Source organism: Euprymna scolopes, chromosome 22 (genome assembly GCF_053919585.1).
Source record: "Euprymna scolopes isolate OS-2025 chromosome 22, ASM5391958v1, whole genome shotgun sequence".
NCBI lineage: Eukaryota > Metazoa > Mollusca > Cephalopoda > Sepiida > Sepiolidae > Euprymna > Euprymna scolopes.
The window spans coordinates 82,881,316-82,903,389 of NC_136503.1; the positions used below are offsets into that span (position 1 = coordinate 82,881,316).

The window sequence follows — 22,074 nt, forward strand, 5'->3', positions numbered from 1 at the left end:
TAAGCCTGTCTTTAAAACTCACATTACACATCCATTGTATCATTCTAATACCATTTCTCTCCATGCAACGCATATCCTCAACTTTCACAGGCCAGATTTCATTTTCATACACCACACTGCATACTGAAGTGGAACTCATCCTAGGCAGCTTGAATCAGCTTTCTCTGAAGGAGAAAATCTCATGGAATATGAAATTCACAAGTAACCTCCAGTCGGTTGTATATACCCGTTGTATATAGGTTTTTGCACTTCTTGCATGGAAGTGTTGACATTCTCCTACATGCAACGCTTGGTATTCCCAAATGGTCATCTTTAATTTGAGTATAACAATATCAGCCCTAAATTTTGTTCAAGGCTGCGCAAAGGAGTAACACTCATCACTTTGTGCCACAAAATACAGAGGAGACTTTCAGTTTATTTGTCCAAGAGATTATGCCAAGTTCTCCAGACACATGTTCTATTGAATAAAAAAAAATTGGTTAAAAATGTGAATGTTAATGTGAATTCAATTCCTGAGATTGTAAGTTCAATTTCTAGTGAAGGAACTAAATGGAAACGAATAGAACAGGGAATTAAAAACGAGATGATTCTACCGTTATGGTTCAGTTTGAAATCTTACACACAAATGACACCTTATGAATGGTAGATTGGGTAGATTGGCCGAAATGTTGTGAATATAACAAAAACTAAGATGAGAATATATATATATATATATATATATATATATATATATATATATATATTGATGAAAATAAAATTGAATAAATTACAATATTTCATCCATAAAAATTCAAACAAAAAATTATAATAACGAAACATCCATAATCTACTGATTTTAAAGACTAAGTTCCTATCATCAAAGAATAAATATTAGTAAAAAAGGTACCACTGGTTAGCATAAATTTGAAAATATGTATAATACATAAAAAAATATTTTTTCGAACTAAAAGGTATTTCCAATAGAATTAAATACAAAGAGTCAAAGTAAGAAATCAAATAATTAATAATCAATGAATTAAGTTGGACTCTATAAGATCTAAACAGAAGAAACTTCAATCCGAGGTGAGAATGGATTATATTAAAGTTCAAAAAGTCAATTAAATTTCAAAGTATATGAAACAATCAAGTTATTATTTTAATATATATATATATATATATATATATATATATATATATATATATATATATATATATATATAATTTTGTTTTATTAAAAAACTGTTTTCGACATTCTATTTATAATCAAAAAAATAAAAACGGTTTTTAAATGATAAAAAAAAATACCGATTAAGTAAGCTTTACTTTGAACGTAAATTACATTGGCTACAGAAAGTTGTATTTTTAATGCTTTTGCTAGACTTCACACACGTTAACTTTGTATTTTATTCTTTTTTACTTGTTTTTACTATGTATGGAGAGTAAAAGTTTACATTAGCTCTACCCCCACATTTACGCATTCTCTCACTGGCTTTTTTTATATTTCGGCCGCCACTGTCCGCAATTGACCAGGAATGGCAGTGACCACCAACAACAATCGTAGTTTAATTTTTTTTATGAGGAGAGAGAGAGAGAGAGAGAGAGAGAGAGAGAGAGAGAGAGAGAGAGAGAGAGAGAGAGAGAGAGAGAGCATGATTTCACCGGGAAACGCCGGTTAACGGGTCCTGCTACTTATTAAATAGTATACTACGTGTATATATTTTCAGTATGAGCTTGATGATTTTTTTTCCAGGTACAAAACAAACGTTTTTGTACAACCCACTTGCCATACGTATATTTTCGTGGTGTTATAAACATAATAAAAGACGTTTTTTTTTTTTCGTTAAAAAGTTTTCAAGCAAACATAGTTAATTTTTTTTTTTACAATAAATAAATAGTTTTATTGCAAAATATTGCTTAACTTATCTGAATAGTCCATGTAAAAGATCCTTTTAAAAAGTGTGTCGTACTAAGTAAGTTTTTAATAGTGTCATTGCTAATCAATAAGCCGAACCCCTGAGCTCCATGTTCCAGAACAGCGGGTTGGAATTTGTTAATCTAAATAATGATGGCATTTTGCAAAAGAGTTCATGTTGATTTAAAATAAAGCTAATCCCTTTGTTATGCTTGGAGTAATCACAATGGTGGTGGTAGTGTGTGTGTGTGGGGGGGGGGAAGTAACAAACATTGACGTCATTTATATTAATTACAATCAGGAATGACATCTTTCACTAAAGTCACGTGACTTGCGGATATCACAGAATAATGTACAACGGTCACGACTTGCCGATAAAGTATTGGTCATTTTCTGTTTCAATTCTCTAAAAATGTCTAGGGGGTTTATAAAACTGGTCCAAAAGTGACTGTATTTTATTTTTTGAAAGATAAAGAATTATTTGACATTTAGACATGTGCAATTAAAATGGAGAAGTTTTTGTTGGAAAATAATGTGAAATTTTATGTATTTTTTAAAAAGTATATTCAATTATTAATTTAAAAACAATTTTTAAATAAGTTTTTTTACAACCCTTTTCCTTGATAATACAGCAAACATTATGTTGAATTATTTTTCTTTTAACTATATATTTTCTTAAAGGGTCTAAATTTAAAAAAAAAAAAAAACACTGAATTTTTATCAGAAAATAGAAATTTAAATTTCGTTCTTTTAATTTTTTAACTTGTTAAACAAATAATTTCGACATGAGAATTTTTAATAAAAAATAAATTGTTCATAGAGTATCATCCATACATTTGGGATATATTATTAGTTTTGATATGGCGGGTCAATAAACTTAAAACTTTTAGCCTCGATTGTGGTTTTACGATAAGAGTTTTAATTTCTTCGTTGCTTTCTTTTAAATTCATTAAAACTTGTGTGTGTGTGTGTGTGTGTGTGTGTGTGTGTGTGTGTGTGTGTGTGTGTGTGTGTGTGTGTGTGTGTGTGTGTGTGTGTGTGTGTGTGTGTGAAGAATGTTTCAAGCTTATCATTTTTGTCAGAAAGTTTGTTTTTTTTTTGGTTATTTTCATAATAATACTTTTGAAACATTTCATTAAAATTTATTTATCGCTCCATTTCATGTTTTTAAATTCGATTACATTTTAAAATTATTTCTCGTTCGATTTCATTGAAAAAAATCATCGTTTGATTTTAATTTGTTGAAATCATAATTTATAGTATTGTTTGTCTCTTGCTTCGAACATAGGTAATATTACATACTTAATTCTTTTTTGTTGTTTTTTTTTAATTTATATTGAATCAAGTTTAGTTTCAGTATAAATCGAATCCTGTGCTTTTTTTTTAAAATGCAATGTTTTAAAGAAAATAATGAACGTATTTTAATCTTTAAATTCCATAAAACAATGAAATGTTTGTTTACTTTCAACACATAAACAACTTTTCCTTTTGAATTAATCATTTTTTTTTTTTAATATTGAATAAGTTCAGTTTCAGTATAAATCGTTTCCCTCTTTTTCAATGCATTTTTTAAAAGTTTTCTAAGTTTTTTTTTTTGTAAAAAGCTCTTATTCATTATCAACAGTCTGACTGTTTGACAAATCTTGCTTGCTTATACTTCATGCATGACATCATCTTTTAGGGACTAGGCCTCCTTTCGTTTATTTAGACGGCTACGATCAGTGCCGACATGAACAATCTAAGTTTTTATAGAAATAAAACTAATTCACAGTTAATGAATTTACTTCCTTTCTCACTTAAAATGTGTGAATGGTGGAATACGGAGTTCACATTGTTAACATTTTCTATACACTATTTATCAAGGCCAAAATACACTCAAGGATAAGGGTTCATGAGAGTGTCACTTAAAGAATGAAAAATACATTGAGAGGGTTAAAAATAATGGGCAGAATTTGATAGCTTATGTATAGCTTGGCGAGTATTGTTTGACATTGAACTTCAAGACGATTATGTTGTAGTCAGCAGATAAATAGTCCTGTAATATTGTGGTCAGTTAGATTTTCCAAAAGGTTTTAATGTGTATCTTGCGCTTCACACTAACTGGTAACTCTGTCATCTAAAAAAAAAATGCAACGAAAAGTCCTTTGCATTATTTGGATCCTTCGGATTACTGTTCTCATCTTGAGTTTTATTTTCACAACGTTTTGAACGATGTAACCGCCGACCTTCTTCAGGTGTATCTTTTTAAACTCAGGAATCATTTTGTCAAACTTATGAATCCGCACAAAATTTTGAACAGGATCCTTCATTTAATCCACGGGTGTAGCATGCTTTTGTTTCATTAGCCATGATCGAGCAGAAGTCCTAAGGACACGTGACGTAACAGATAAAGTACTAAGTAAAATTCAGTTCTAAGTGACACTCATCTGGAGGTTGAAGACTTAATCCTTAATGCAGATGATACTAAGAATATAATTACGAATTACTTAAGATTTCTACCTGGTCATGGCTGACGAAATGAGAGTATGCTTTTTTTGTCATTTTGTATGGAGGCTGTACACTGCAAATGTTGAATATGATAAAACTTAACAGTTTTGAAACGGTGAAACAACTTTTAGTTAAAATGTGGTTCTTCTACATAAACAAGCAGGGCTACCCGGCATTGCTTGGGCAAAAGTGTAGCATAACATTTATACCTTTTACTTACCTTTCCTCCATTTTCTCTCTTCCTAGCTTCCTTCTTCACACAGCCCATTCCTCTCTTTCGACACACACACAACTGAAGTCGGCACAAAGGAAGCAACCCTCTGACAAAAATCGAAGTTACTTCCCTTTATAAGATAACATTAAAAACTCTGCTTACTTCTTGATAATATTAAATGACGTAGATATTCATTTGGTCCCTAAAGAATGAATCTTTTTCCTAAATTTTAGATATTCTTTTTCTGGGATTATGTCGATTAAAATAAAAATACCAACTTCATAAGAGTTGGTTGAATATTTTTCAAGTTCTAGTCGGACACACAAACAAATACACAGACAACTATCTTATATTATAGATTGGCAGGGCCTGGAGAAAATGTAAAACACATTTCTATTAAAACTTCAATCTCTTTATCTCTCCAACTGTCTCTCTATTTTTCTCTCTTTATTCCTCCCTCATTTCTCCTCTCTCTTTCCCTAACTCTTCTTTCTCCTCCTCCCAGTCCATTCATTTTTAGATGAACATGCACACATATAATTCTCCTTTATATAATAGATTTCTTGTGGAATTCGTTGGAAATTTCTTTTCAAATTAGTAAATAAAATGGGTAAAAAAATTGTTATGTAGTAGGTCGAACACAAGAAAGTATTTGTTAGTTATTTATCTGTCTGTCGATCGATCTATTTATCTATGTGTATTATCGATATATCTATCGATCTAGTTATTTATCTATATCTGTATCTATTCATCTCGATCTATCTAACTGGACAGATAAACAAGAGATGAATATGAAGAATGTTCATAAATGTGTCAAAATATAATAAAATCATATCATAGACAAGTTTATCAGAAGTATCTGGTCAGCTGACGAAACTACATGTATGTTACATGGTTCTAGTTAGTTGAGAAGAATAATTCGAGTTGGAATTTGGACATTGAGAAGAGCGGACGGTTTAACAGGTCGTCCCTCCTCCTTCACTGGGGAGGGAGCTGACGTCTTAGACTGGAGACCTAGAATTGGCCACTCAAGCAAAGATATTCACTTTCCATTCTTCTGCAATCAACACCTGGAAAGTGAATAAAAACTATATAAAATACAATCAGCGTTCTTGGAAGTGAATGAATATTCGTTCAAACATGTTTCGGCCTCCCCTCTAAGAACAGGATGAATTCCAGGTAGACAAAATCAACGATGCATGAAAATAAGCCATGTCCAAAATATATGTATCACACACACCCGCGTATGAACATTTAGACGATCATAGCATTGGAACATGAATAGTTGGTTGGTTGGTTGTTTTGTTTTACGGCATATCAACCCTTTTCAGGTTATTTAATGCTGAATCTAGTTATTTTGAAGAACGATTTTTTAATGGAGTGTATTTGTTTTTTAAGTTGTATTCTATTTAACCCATAGTTGGGACCCTAACAGGTGCTACCACTCCGGGTCAGAGTGGACCTGGGAGCAATGGCAATTAAAGGGTGGCTCCACACTCCCTAAGGCCTGTAAGCTGGGGGCCTCACCATCGGATATAGTTTAAGGTCATATCCAGGACTGAACATGAATAGACCACAACAACATAACTTAGGGTTCAGACACTGAAGAACCAACAATAGACATTTAGTGACATGTACATATCTGCTGTATCGTGTTATGGTACACATTACACAACAAACCCTTTTTTGGTACCCCATTATACAACATACACCTTTATCACTGTATGCCATGTTGGTACACATTATATTACAAAATCACCCCTCAACGAAACGTAACCCAATTGATCCCCAGAGAATAAATAATTTTTTCTAAATCTTAGGTATTATTCATCCAGGACAATGTTGATTAAAAATAAACCAACTTTGCGTTTTTTTTTTTTTTTTTTTACTTTTTTAATTTTAGTTGGACATACAAACATAAATACATAAGATCAGAGATTACTCACAAATGGATTTAAAAAAATGGCTGGCCTACAAGCAAATGGCCAGTGCAGGTTTTGCAACTCAGAGATTCAGAGCCTAAGCCACCTAATATTTGGATGCCAAATCCTATTGGTAAATAGCATTTACACTGTCTGCCACAAGAAAGTTTGTAAATATCTCAACTGGAAACCTGTAGACAGATGCAGCTTGACAGATCATCGAACATCTGGGAACAGGAACCATCACCGATAACATCAAATGTAAAAGTGACAGACAAAGACATACAGGTGGACAGACACATAAAAGACAAGGCCATTAAACCAGACATTGTAATATGGAACAAGCCTGAAAGAACTGCGCTCATTATTGGTGTCACCGTTCCAAATGACTTGGGCTTAATAAAGTTGAACGGGAAAAAATAACAAAATATCAGAACTTCAAGAATGATTTAAAGACGAGCGATACATTATAACGGTTATGATAGAAGAAAATGACTTAATAAAAAAAAATATCTTTATAAATACTTGGAAGCAATTCCTGAAAGACCAAACTGTAGTGAAATACAGATAACAGCTATCAAGGAAACAGCGTCTATTCTGAAAAGAACTCCCGGATATAAATTCAAATCGTAATGAAATCAAGTGGAGTAGTTAGCTCCCTTGATCTCTTAAAACTAACTGGAGTAAATGTAAAAAAAAGAAAAGAAAAGAAAAAATAAGACAACTGCTGTTTATATAATAGATGATGGTGCTAAAATGGAATAAAGAATCTATGAGAATAGTGCAGGAAAAAAGCTAAAAACAAACAAACAAAAAACAGACAAAAAAAAACAAAAACAAAAACAAAACAGTGCAAAGCATTGTGACTAAAAAATCTGTCCCTAATTAAAAGCGGGGAAGGATTCCTTATCAGGCTTGACTCATGATCGTTTTGGTGACAGTCAACAGCCACGGTTAGCCACCAAACATTCCAGAGGCGGAAATTGAACCTTTAAGTGACCAAAAACAGATACGGGGAGGTTGATAATAATATCTGGGCATGATTGAGGCGTTTATAGAAATTGACCTCAATAAAGCCAAGTGTCTTCAGGTATTTAGGGTGCAACTCTATTGTTCGTGGATAAGGAATGAAAGAGAGATTTTACCGTAGAGATAATAATGTATCGGTGTCACAATAGATCCATTTGTATATGCGTCTTCACGAAACTATAAGAGGCTCTGTCCGCCCCATCGGAGTTTGAAATAGCATTTTCATCACGAGCTTTAATGTTTATGCAGGACAAATTAATGTATGAAAAAGGCACGACAAATGACGAAATAGGTTTTATCACATCAGCTTCAGATGAATCTGAGAATTTCATTTAGAGAGAAGGAGAGAGTGGGGTAGTATTGAAGCAAAACGTGATTGTTTCTGATTTACATTTTTTTTTGTGAAATCTATCTTAATTATAAAATTCCCTGGATCGTCTGGGATTGCTTGCTTGTTTCAATCTTGTTTCTGTGAATGCACATGTATACATGTATGCGAGGAAGCACACACACACACACACACACACACACACACACACACACACACACACACACACATATATATATATATATATATATATATATATATATATATATGTGGGGGGGAGGCTCACAGGCTAAGGTATAAGAGTGAAGAGTTGTATGTTTTGGTTTCGATTCTAGCTGATGGCACTCAAGTATATATATATATATATATATATATATATATATATATATATATATATATATATATGTATGTATATATAATATAAAGCTGAACGTCTGTGTGTGTGTGTGTGTAGTCACGAATAGGCTCCTATATGGTTGACTATTCACATCTATCTGCGTAAGTATACTTTGATAATTATGTTTCAGTTTGAAGAAATATGGTATGATAAAATTATGGGGTGTTCATTCGCGCCTGACCTCCATAGAATGGAAATATGTCACAAAGTTTAACAAGGTTTTTTTTAATATAGATCCACAGAATATTGTGATAAATGTTTCAGTGTGAACAGGTTTGGTATAATAAATTATGGGGTTTTTCTATTTTATTTTTACTTTCATCATATTTTGCTTTGGTTTTGATACTCCCAAATTCGAAGCTATCTCATTACAACCCTTCCTTTTCATAACCTATCATATTCTCATAAGTCAGAGTCCATTTTCTGTAGGCTGTTTTTGAACCCAGTCAACGACGGGTACTTTTGCTAGTATATATATATATATATATATATATATATATATATATATATATATATATTTTTCTCTTCCCTGCAACCACTCTCCCACAGGAGAGACGTTGCAAGCCTGTCTTTGTTTTATCGTTACTTGCATAGCAGGTGCTCGTCTGAGCTCCAATCCCGGTCCCCCCTCGCTGATCTTTCACGAAAAACACCCGTCTAACTGAAACGACTGTCAAAAATTTTCCCCACTCTTTATCTGTGCCAAAACCAAAATGTAGATTTCACGAACAAAGCTTCTTTCTTAGAAGTGCACACCTGTGGAACTCTGTTTCGTCTACCTGTTTCCCACCTGACTACAACTTGGATGTCTTCAAGTCCAACATAAACAAATTCTTGATTAACAGCCCCCTTAAGTAAGACACTTTATCAAATCTCAACATTAACGTACTGTACACGCAATAATCCTTATCCCCGAGTGGCTTCCAGGCCTTAATAAGTGGTGACCACCTTGTAAAAAAAATATATATATATATATATATATATATTTGATCACATTACTATATATTATTACAATATAATAATCCATAGAGAATTATCTCCATAATAATAAATATGTGATCTGTATGAATTAAATTATATTTAAGCATATCTTACGACCTATCAATGCCGAGCGGCCTGCTAGTACATGTTAAAAATTATAATTATAACAATTATCAATTTTCTAACTTCGATATTACGTTATATAAAACAGTGCACCTCTGACCTGAGGTGATCCATTGCCAAAATCGCTAGAAAAAATGGTGGGATCATTCTTCTGCTCCAGAAAGTATCCCACTCCTGATGCAATGTTCTCACTGTATAAGAGTCAAATACACTCTAAGATTGAGTACTGTTTCTACATTTAGGGAGGAGCTCCTAAGAGTATCCTTTCCTGCCTTGATAGGTTACAAAACCGTCTTCGAAATCTAGTGGGCAATGACCTTTTCACCTTCCTAATTACTCTTTCTTACAGAAGATACATTGCAGGTCTATCTCTTCTCTATTATTATTTTTATAGCAGGTGCTCGACTGAGCTTCAACCTACGTCTCTTTCCCCTGTAAAACATTTGCAAAAAATATTTGTCTAGCTACAGCCGTCAGCAATTTCTCTCACTTTCTATCTGTGCTTAAAACTAAACGAAAATTCCATGAGCAGAGTTTCTTTCCTAGAACTATCCGTTTGTGGAACACAATCCTGTGGGGCTGCTTCTCAGCTGACTATAACATGGTCGTTTTCAAGCATAATGTAAATTAGTTCTTGTTGAACCGTCCTCTTAAAGCTCTACTGAAGTTGCTCTGTTATTTATTATGGTGTGTCATCATCTTCCTAACACCTCCGGCCCTTAATAAGCGGTGACTTTCAATTAAAAAAAAATCCTTTTAACAGGTCATAAAGTGAAAATGATAAAATAAGACTTAATTCTGATTATGATTTTTAAGATGATTGCAATATCAGACAATTTAATATTCTTCAATAATTTAACATTGGCCAAATTACATCTAAATCGTTTTACAACTAGTTGGCATCGCACAAGTGCATAATAATATGCCGGAAGTTTTTTCTTTTTTTTTTTTCATTTTTTAGAAGAGTTATACTAGCAGAAAGGGGAGACAAACAAAATCAATATCAAACTTCGGTGATCTAACGAGGACCAGTGCATCAACGTGATTATGCCGTATCTTGACTCTACCAACTGTACAGTCATATTTGGCATCATGCATCATTTATTCTATTTATTTTCTTCAATATTGTTCATTAATTTTTTTTTTAAATATTGAATTCACAAAACCTTTTGTTTGAGTGATGAAATATATATATTTTTTTGTAATAAAAACAAGAAAAGGACCCCAACACATGACATTCTTTTCCAAATCAAAATGCTATAAATAATACATAATACTAAGCAAGCAGACCCGGCATTGCCTGTTTCCCCTTACCTTCACCAAGAAAACTATATTATTTTTTTTCTTATATTAAACTTTTAGTGTGGGATGCCAGGTTATAGTTAGCATTGGTTGAGTAGAAAGTGCTGTAATCATAGTAACATTTATTGAAATTAATTTTGGTAAATACATGTCATTAATATCCTACAGGTACACCTGGCATTTCCCAAGAATGAACGAGGATACTGATGTACTTCTGCCGAAAACCCCAATACCCATATTATCATTTTTCTATCTTCACTTTTTAATTTCAAAGCTGTAAAAGACATAAAGTATTTCTTTTTATATATGTCCGACATGAACGCAAACCCAACGATATTACTGCACTCAATCAAAATGAAATATACTTACCCAAGTAAGGTGGATGATGGATTTCTGAATTTTTTAGATGACGATTGATAATTAGTATTATTTGGATTATTCAAACTACTGTTCTCATCTTGAGTATTATTTTCACAACATTTCGCTTGATTTAACCTCCGACCTCCTTCAGGAGTATCATGTCAAACGCAGGAGTCTTTATGACGAACTCGGGAATCTGCATGGAATTCTGGAACCATCAGCCATGACTAAGTAGAAGTCCTACGTAATTCATAATTGTATTTTGAGTATTGCCTGCACTGAGGATTGAAACAACTGAATTTTACCAAGTACTATTTTACCAAAGACCAGTGGCGTACTTGATAAAATGTTATGCAGATTCACAAATTCGACAGAAAGATTCCCGAGTTTGACAGAAAGATTAACAACAAAGTTCAACAATATACATCTGAAGAAGGTTGGAGGTTACATCAACTATCAACTGAAACGCTGCGAAAGTAACACCTAAGATGAGAACAGTAATTCGAATAATTCAAATACTGTGTAATATAGTTTCAGATTTTACATATGCTTATGGGGTTCGATTTCAACAGAGTTTGTGAAGAGACAGAAATTACAACTTAATTACAAAACAGATAAATGATATGATCGTTATAAATTTGTTGGAAATTAGAAAATTTTGAAACGTCATAGTCGATCACTTGAATACTACTATCCAGTGTGTCATGTGTTATTGCAAAGCCAAGCAAAAGAAGTGGGTGTCATTTTAATTTTATGGATTTAGGATGGTTCTACTTTCTTGCAGCAACTCCTATATTTGAGTTTTCTAGATTGAAGGTCATTATTTAGTTTGTTATGATACAGACACTCACACATAAAAAATTCCATTAAAAAACAAAAAAATTACTCTTGCCATTAAAACTAATTAATTGATCTTATTAGATATCCGAAACTAAAATTTTATTTTTTATTAGCTTAAAATATTTTTAATGTGACATGCAAAACATAATGATACCAAATTTATTTTTATAGCTCAATTAGCCACCGAATTAATGTTATTCATGTCATAAGCTACATTTTTTAATAGAAAATAAAAAAATACAATTAAATAAAAAAATTAGCCATGTAAAAACAGAAACACGATTTGATAATAGGGAAATCGTTTTATTAATTAAAGTTTTCAATGTATACCATACTTTTATATATATATGAATTATCATATTTGATCGTTTGAATACTACTATCTAATCTCTGGTGCTAGAAGATCAGGCTGTCTATTGGCTTCCTGAGACGAAATGCACCTACATTGGTGTTCCTTTTTGTTTTTCTATTCTCTTTTGTAAAACTTAATTATGTTCTACAAAACCAAAAATAAAAACAACCCCCCCCTTTTTTTTCTTCCCCTATTTCCCTATCTTGGATATGACCTCAAACTATATCCAGTGGTGAGGCCCCAGTTTGTGGGCTTTGGGGACTGTGGAGCCACCCTTTAATTGCCAATGATCCTAGGTCCACTCTGATCCGGAGTGGTAGTACCTGTTAGGGTCCCAACTATGGGTTAAATAGAAACCGACTTGAAAACAACAAATATATTCTATTAAAAAATTTTTCTTCAAAATCTTTGGATTCGGCATTAAATAAACTGAAAAGGGTTGATATGCCGTAAAACAAAAACAACCAACCAACCATCTAATCTGCCTTATGTTATTGCAAAACCAAATAAAAGCAGTGGATATCACTTTAATGTTATGGATTTAGAAGGTTCTGTTTTTTGTTGCAACTTTATTATTTGTTGTCACTATATGAAGCCTGAAGAGAGATGGGCGCTGCCATTCTTGCCCAAGACACATTATTTAAGTTATCATGATACAGACAATCCACACACACACGCGCGCGTGCGCACGCTCGCGGGCATACACAAATCTATCAACAAAAACTTTACTCTTGCTATTAAAACTAATTATTTGCTCTTAATTGATATCCCAAAGTAAAATTTTATTTTTATTATGTCTAAAAATATTTTAATGGGGGCACATAAATCTTTGCAAACCAAATGTTACCAAATTAATTTTCGTAGCTCAATAAGCCACTGAATCATGATCATTTTGACCATTTGTTGTAAATTACAAAATTTTGAATCTTCTGTATTCTTTAGCTAATCCTTATCATCATAGGAAACGTTGTATTGAACTTTGTTGTTTAATTTAAATAAACGCTGTGTTGAATCTTGTGATATATTTTGAATAAACGCTGTATTGAATGTTGTTATTTATTTTGAATAAACGTTGTATTGAGTTTTGTTATTTATTTTGAATTAACGTTGAATTAAATTTTTTTATTCATTTGGAATTAATGTTGTATTGAATGTTGTTATTTATTTTGAATAAAGGTTGTATTGAATGTTGTTATTTATTTTGAATAAACGTTGTATTGAATGTTGTTATTTATTTTGAATAAACGTTTTATTGAATCTTGTTATTTATTCTGAGTTTCGTTGGTTGGTTTTGTTTTACGGCATATCAACCCTTTTCAGGTTATTTAATGCCGAATCCAAAGATTTTGAAGAAAATTTTTTTAATAGAATATATTTGTTGTTTTTATGTCGGTTTCTATTTAACTCATAGTTGGAACCATAACAGGTACTACCACTCCGGGTCAGAGTGGACCTAGGATCAATGGCAATTAAAGGGTGGGTCCACAGTCCCCAAATCCCGCAAACTGGGGCCTCACCACTGGATATAGTTTAAGGTCATATCCAGGACCTATTTATTTTGAATAAACGTTGTATTGAATCTTGTTATTTTGAATGAAGTTGTATTAAATCTTGTTATTCATTTTAAATAAACGTTGTATTGAATTTTGTTATTCATTTAAAAAAAAAATCTTTTTACTTTTATTCACTCTAAACAAGGCATACTGCCACTAAAGCATGAGAGTCTACTGTGATACGGGTCAGATTTATAGGGAGCAACCTAGGAGTGGAGTTGGGTAGAAAGATGTGTGTTCACATTACATTGAAATTTCTGCATGTTGGTACAGTTGGGGAAATGGAGCAGAGCGAAAATTCCAAAAAGGAAAGTCTGAAAAGAAAGTTATAAATGTCTTTTCAAAACATAAACCATGGTAGCGAAATATATTTTAGAAGTTCAATTAGCCACCGAATTATGACTGCTCAAAATTCATTGGAAATTGTGTGCTACTTATTACTGTACAAGAATGGATTGGAACCTAACGTATTTAGAAGAAAGTCATTTTGTCTACATAAAGTTGGCTGCCTTATACTAGGATTTTAAAACTGAATTGACAATGCTAAGTATTTTAAAATAGAAACGTATCTACACTTTACTTTAAAAGCATATAATTGCTGCTAATATGTAATATAGACTTGAAAACAAAACAAAAACAGGCCCATCCTCTTTAAAAGCAAAATTCTATACATAATTATAATGTGGTTGGCTTAGCTAATATACAGTAATTAGCATAGTCAAGCTTTATTGCCTTTAGGTATCCAGTATATAATAATCCCTATTAACATGTTTGCTAAGTGAAGCACGTACGTTGAACATCATAAGGCATAATCATATTGACAGATTGGTTTTTGTTAGATCACGAGTTAAGCAACGTTGACCCTGGTCAGTATCAGATGAGTGACTACTTGGGAATACCAGCCTGTGTATAGGATTACATCAAACGACATTTTCCTGCAAGAACTGCAAGAACTTAATGTCGTCATCTCCTCTGACCATATATACATGTGACTGTAAATTTAATATTCCCTTGACACTTCTCCCTTTGGAGAAAGCCTGTTTAACTAGCTTTTTTTTTAAGATATTTCCATACTCTTCAAAAAAAGAGAATATAGTTGTGACACTATAAATGATAATGAAATTGAACACAAAAATGTGACAGAAGATGATTAATGCTTTTTTTTTTTTAAATATAAAAGTTGCATTAAGAAGCATTGGATTTTTAATATATCCGGGCCAGAACAAGATCCCCCAAAGTGTTGAATACACATATCATAGATAGGTACAGGAAATGGAGAAACCATAGATCTACCCACCAAGTGAAACACATAAGATTTTGGGAGACGTAATATGGTTGGCTTGACGTTAATAAGAATAATTAGCATTGCTAGGCTTTATCATCTATAAGTAACCATTGAAAGTAAAAAGTTGACCTTCAATTCACTTTTTCATGCCTCGTAACTCTAACTTCCCTTATTTTGTCCTTTAGTCCTCACATTTCATGTACAATGTTTCTGACAAATGAAGAAAAATTGCTGTTTTTTTGGTTTATAATCTATCCATCTAACACTATATGCTGGCTATTTTTTCTTTTTAGTTCCTTACATCAAGTGGCTTCATGCATGGTTTAGAGCTATTTCCATTAAAAAAAACTAAAAACAAACAGCGAAACCAAATAAAAAATCCAATAGCCCATTAGATGTCTGCTAAGTGAATCACATACTTTGAATTTTGTTAAATTCAAAATGATATAAATATAGATATAAATATAAATAGATATAAATATAAATAGATATAGTATCAATGAAAGAATATTTCTTGTTTTTATTCAGCTTTTAAAATTTCAAGTCAAGAGAATCCAGAATGGCTGAGCCGTGGATATATCTTTTCAGTTTATATAAGGGAGAATTTTATTCATTTATTTATTCATTTTGTAAAAGTGGAAATTAAAAAAAGATCGATATAATGTAATCCAGAACAAAAACACATTAAAGCATGAAGATAATATAAAAATGTAATCTGATTAACAAATAAATAATCCTTTAAATCGGATTAAAACCTAAATAAATTTTAAAATCCAAAATAGATTAAAATCAATCAATAAATAAAAAGAAGCTACATAAGTTGCACTCATTAGGCCATCTTGATTAATAGAAGCACGGTATTATAAACTAAGGGTTGGTAATTTCATTTTTTGTCAATAATTTGAAAAGAGATCGATTCACCCCCTCCTCCACAAAAGTTATAATCCTGCACACTATAATAAAGACTAATCTGCACATATATATATATATATATATATATATATATATATATATATATATATATATATATATATATATATATATATATATATATATATATATATATATATGCTTAGGTACGGCATAATCACGTTGACACACCGGTTCTCGTCAGATCACCGAAGTTAAGCAACGTTGAGCCTGGCTAATACCAGATGGGTGACCATTTGGGAATTCTAGGCGCTGTATGTGCTCTCCGCTTATCTCGGCATTGTTTCCAGTCGTCTTGTACCTCAACTTGCCACTGGTATGCAACAATGTTGACTCAGGAGAGGCGTGGTTAGAGGTTGCGCAAGTCTTGCCACACAAATTTCACGCGCAGGCACCCTTACAGTGGGTATCCATAGTCTGTCAAGACTGATGGAAGCCTTCATATATATATATATATATATATATATATATATATATATATATATACATATATATATATATATATATATATATATATTTAATATTTAGTAATGTGATTGATAATTTAAAATTCACATTAGAATTAAAAATCTGTTTCATAAGAAGGAACAACAACAAAGTCAATAATTTGTACGATCGTTTCGGAAACGATGTGTTTATGGTGATAGACATTAAGCCACAGACAATAATTTTGATACATAGTTTTTTTTAAACAAAGTCTCCTCATCAGCAAAAGTATTGGGTGGGTTTTTTTTTATATGTAAAAGACACCATAAATAAACCTAGCAATTTTTAAGTAAGGCAGATGTATCTGGAAAAAATTAAAATAAAAAGGAAAATATTTACTTGATAAGAAAAGTAATATGGGTTGAGAATAAAATATAGAATAAAATTATAAATCTGAATTTGGTTTAAATATAAGATAATAATATTTCCTTCAATTTGAAATGGTAAATAATAGGATCATATAAAGGATATACACCAGGAGATAGATTCTGTGCACTTTGTACACAGGAGACCCTAAAGATTTTTAAATATGACGATATCAAAAATAGAACCACCCTCCTAAATTCAAGAGAGGAGCTTATATCCTCATGCAGTCATAAACGTTGGTTTAAATTTAACAAAAAAATTGGCAGTGAATATATTCGTCCTGTAAGTAAAATCTGTAAAACAGAACTTACAAACACAAACAAGATCACCGCCATCAACTAACTAGCCATGTCTGTGATAACATACAGCCTTTGCATTGTTGACTGGTCGCAAAGACACATATACAGACTGGACACTGAAACGCGAAAAATGTTGACACTGTATAGAATAACATACAGAAACCAGTGTATTTGCCCAGAGGAGTAGGAGATATGGGTCTCTTGGAGATTGACCATCAGCATCGTTCCACTATTGTGGATACCGGGCAATATCTGATGAGCTCCTGAAGTCAAAACCTCAAAATGATATACCGACATCATGAAACAAGAGCCAACAGAACAACCTCCATCACGAAACTGGACAAATATTTTGGACAAGACTGTCTTACAAATTAAACTCAATCAGGAATCAAGTCTGCTACGGAAATAGTTCAAAAGAGTCATCAACTATACACCAAGAACTTCCATTGCAAAAAACTGGAAGAATGGGCAAACCAACAGCGTGTCAAGTATTTTCTGGATTAATTCTACCGAAGACTCTATAGAATAAGGAAGGCTCTATAGACTGACTGAAAAGAGGATCGCTCCACTATGATCAGACGAGAACTATAATGGCTGCCCAAGTTCAAGGTTTGATGACGAATATTTTTAAAAAGATGAGTGATTTCAGCAATGACAAGAAGTGCGACACAATGGAGTGTGTAAATATCTCCACTGGATAATCTATAAACAGTTGATTATCGAATGCAGCAACAAGTCCTGGGAACATGTTTACCAGAAATAACAGTTGGAAATAAGTTATACACCATCCACTAAGACTATCCAATTCCTACAGTTTCGTACCTAAAAAACGGAGCCATAAAACCTACAATAGTGATACGGGACAAGAAAGAGAAAGAAACAACCTTAGTAGAAGTTAGTATCCTCAATGATGCTGAGTTAAACAGAGCTAAGATGGAAAAGATAACGAAATACCAAAGGTCTTATGTACGAAATGAAAAGAAATTAGAATCTTAAGATTTCTATCATTCCAGTAATTATAGGAGCCACTGGACTCAAGAAAAAGAATTTCAAAAACTACCTGCTAAATATACCTTGTGAACCAAGCGTAAGAGAGATTCAAACAATTGCACTTAAAAAGATCTCTCAGTTAGAATATATGAGATAGCGGGTGAATGTTTGACATCCAGTAGGATGTCCCATCCCTAGCTTGAACATACTGATAAGAAAAAAAATTTAAACACACACACACACATATATATCACATATATATATGAATAAATATATATTTACATATTCACACACACACACATATATATCACATATATATATGAATAAATATATATTTACATATTTACACACACACATATACATATATATATATATATATATATATATATATATATATATATATATGAAATTTATTACTGTGAGTCCAGAATGAGTTTACATATTGTTTCAGCTAGAGGAAGATCCTCAAAGAGAGGAAATATCCAACTAGCATCGTCAGAATTCATAGATGGAGTAGAGGAAGATCCTCAAAGAGAGGAAATTATGAATTCTGACGATGCTAGTTGGATATTTCCTCTCTTTGAGGATCTTCCTCTAGCTGAAACAATATGTAAACTCATTCTGGACTCACAGTAATAAATTTCCTATATACTGCTCTGGCTACAAATTGAGTACTCTAGTCCGGTTTTTTCACCACTGGTAAATAAATATATATATATATATATATATATATATATATATATATATATATATATATATATATATATATATATGCACATACACACATATACATTATATATACATCGGTACCAAAACAAAAGTCCGCATTTGTCATTTTTTTCAAAAACCGCAAATTTAAGCTAAATTGAATGTAATTGTTTAAACAACCTATACCTCATTTGATTCGCCTTTTAGTTCTTTATAATTTTTAAAGTCTCCTAGTGTTCACGTCAATTTTAAAAATTAACTTCAAATCAAGAAGGCAAAAAGAAACTTCGTACAATAAAAAATTGTTATTTGAATGTAATTTTAGAATATTAATGCAACACAAATACAACAGGAACACAATGAATTAGTTAATATTTAGTAGCATAGCCTTTCTGCCATTTGACAGCCTGCAATCTTTTAGGCATTCCTTGAATTAGTCTGCGGCAATACTCCGGTGAAAGGGCATCACACTTCTCTTTAATTTTTGTCCAAAGTTCTTCCAAATTTGAAATTTCATCATTGCGTAGCTGTTGCTTGATGTAATGCCATACGTTTTCGATAGAACTGAAGTCTGGAGATTGTGCAGGCCAATCCAAACACGGAATATCATGCTCTTCCAGGAACCTATTAATATTGCCAGCTTTGTGAATGGGAGAATTATCCTGCATGAAGATGATATTATCATCCAAATTCCGACCAATGTCAGGTAGAAAAATCTCAGTCAACATATAAATGTACTTGGTTGAATTAATTTGACTTTGCAAGCGAACTATAGGCCCTGGACCATTGACACTAATAATGCCCCACACCAAAACTGAACCTCCAACACCTTCCAGTATTGAAACTGCACCTAGGATTAAATTCTTTGTCTTCCCTTAGACGGACGTACTGCTTACCATCACTACCCACCTATTGAACTTGCTTTCTTTACTAAAAATTACTTTCGACCAATATGAAGAGTCATGATCTTTATTGCATCTGACAAAGTCCAGACGTTGCTTTCTGTTCCTTACAGAGATAATTGGCTTGCAGCTTGCAACACAGCCTCGCAAATTAAATTCCTTCCTGTTCTTAACCGTAGAAAGAGAGCATTTTTTAACAAGATTTGTTGTTGGATTTGGGGAGCGGTTTCAAATCTGTTTCTGAAGCTGCAGATTTTGATAGCATTGTAAGACGACCAGGTTTAGGGGCATCACGAACACTGTTGTTGTTTTGGTACTTTTGCAAAGTCATTTGTACCATTTTCTCATCACATTTCAATCTGCAGCTGATTTCTTGATCGGATAAACCAGATTAATGAGCTCCTGATGATCACTAAGAGAAAGTCGAGGCATATGGACTAAATGTTATGTTGCATAATCTGGAACAACAACAATTACGATTAGAGATGCTTTGTTGCCTAAAAGATGGATATTTAAAGTTGGTTTTAAGCTCATTTATGCTGCAGAGTTTCTTTTTGTCTTCTCGATTTGAAGTTAATGTTTTAAATTGACGAGAACACTAGGATACTTCAATCAAAAGTCAAATATGAAGAGGTAAAATTATAGAGGAATAAAAGGCGAATCAAAGGAGGTATAGATTGTTTGAACAGTTATATTCAGTTTAGCTTAAATTTGCAGTTTTTGAAAATGACAAGTGCAGACTTTCTTTTGGTGCAGATTAAGGACTTTCACCTCTATTTGTGTTTCCTTTCCGAATAATAAGTATATTTTTAACTTTTACTAATGTGTATCGCAACATTTTTTCTCAAACATTAATATATATATCTATATTTTTATAAAGTAATAGGGTTCGTGTGTTTCTGTCTGTGTGTACACCTCTCCACCATCAACGAAATATAAAGGAGGTAAGATGGGTAGATCTCTCCTGGTAGAGAAACATTAGAACCCATTTTAGGATGTTTCTGTTATAGGAGACATAAGAATCAATGCCTAATTTCTTTATATACTAGTCTACAAACCACCCCCATATCGAATGACTTATGCTCATTTGCATATCACATTATATTAAATCTCTTTAACTAATTACCTCGACCTTATTACATATTGGAAATATTCTAATCATTTCAACTGTACTATTTACAAAATCTATTTAACATTTAATTATTTAATATATTTTCATTTAATTTTATATTCGATTTATTTCACTTTACGTATATTATCAAAACAATTCATTGGCGAGGAAAGCTTTATGTTTTGGGATTGTATTGAAAATGTAATGGAAATTTCAATTTCGTTCCGTTTTAATCTTTTATATTTTACTTGCCAATATAATTGAAAGAATACAATTCAACTATCGTAATTTTATATAAATAAACAAAAACAAATATTTTAAAATAAAACTTTATTAAAAAAGAAATAATTTTATTTTTAAATGAAAAAAATCAATTTAGTAAAATAATTGTATTAAACACCCCCAGCCTTGTCAGCAAACCTGTAAACCTATAAAAGTTAACATTTCGAATATAAACAGTGATTTTTCGATTTTGTTAGCGCTTGCCGCAATTAAAGACAATTAAAACGGAACTAACTTTATTTCCATTCTATTTTTTAAACAACCCCCAAAACATAACGCTCTCTTCCAGTTATAGCCAATTTTTTTTAATTAAATAAAACAGGTCAAAATAAACAGATAAGCGCATTTTCTTTTACATTTTTCTTACAACCATTGTCATTTAACCAACTGCAGGATATCGTTACTTTTGTGGGGTTGTTTTGAAAATGGCACGGAGATTATAATTTCGTTCCAATTTAATCTTTCTGGTCGAGCCTATTTCGAAAGCCTGTCTTATCATAGATTTGAACTACAAATAATTTATTACATTTTGATTATTACTATCTTAAGACTTAAAGCTTATATTTATTTCATTTTTCTATTTATATATTGAATTAGTTATTTCCAGTCTTATTTAAACTTAGCGCTTTCTTTAAACCGGATGAACCTTTTATAAAAATATGAGTTTAACGTAAAGAACACGAACAAGGTTTTATTCAACTGAATTTCTTCCAGTTTACTAACAAAATATATAAATTTAAAAGAGATATAATTAATAAAATAAAAAGGTTATGTAATTTAAAAGAAATACACGTACTCACAAAAGCAGAACTTTGTTTACACAGTTTTTTCTTTAAAACCATAACAATGAGACTAACAATTACCTAGATCTTAGTAATTATTTGTTTTAATAGAACTGTTTTAATTGTACTGTTTACTTAGTTAACCTAAGTTGGT

The 22,074-nt window shown here is 31.9% G+C and overlaps 1 protein-coding gene and 1 pseudogene across 2 annotated transcripts in view; one reads left to right on the forward strand and one right to left on the reverse strand.

The window, feature by feature from the left end:
- LOC145243512 (disheveled-associated activator of morphogenesis 1-like) overlaps positions 1-22,074 on the reverse strand; it is a 415,531-nt gene that overhangs the window by 338,652 nt on the left and 54,805 nt on the right. Inside the window, exon 1 of one of the 2 annotated variants that reach the window (XM_080106478.1) lies at positions 11,044-11,710. The exons of the other annotated variant lie outside the window; for it this stretch is intronic. The gene's annotated coding sequence lies outside the window, so the exon portion shown is untranslated. Of the gene's footprint in view, positions 1-11,043; positions 11,711-22,074 lie in introns of those variants that run through there. 2 annotated transcript variants of the gene reach the window in all.
- On the forward strand, positions 16,139-16,255 carry LOC145244227 (5S ribosomal RNA; annotated as a pseudogene).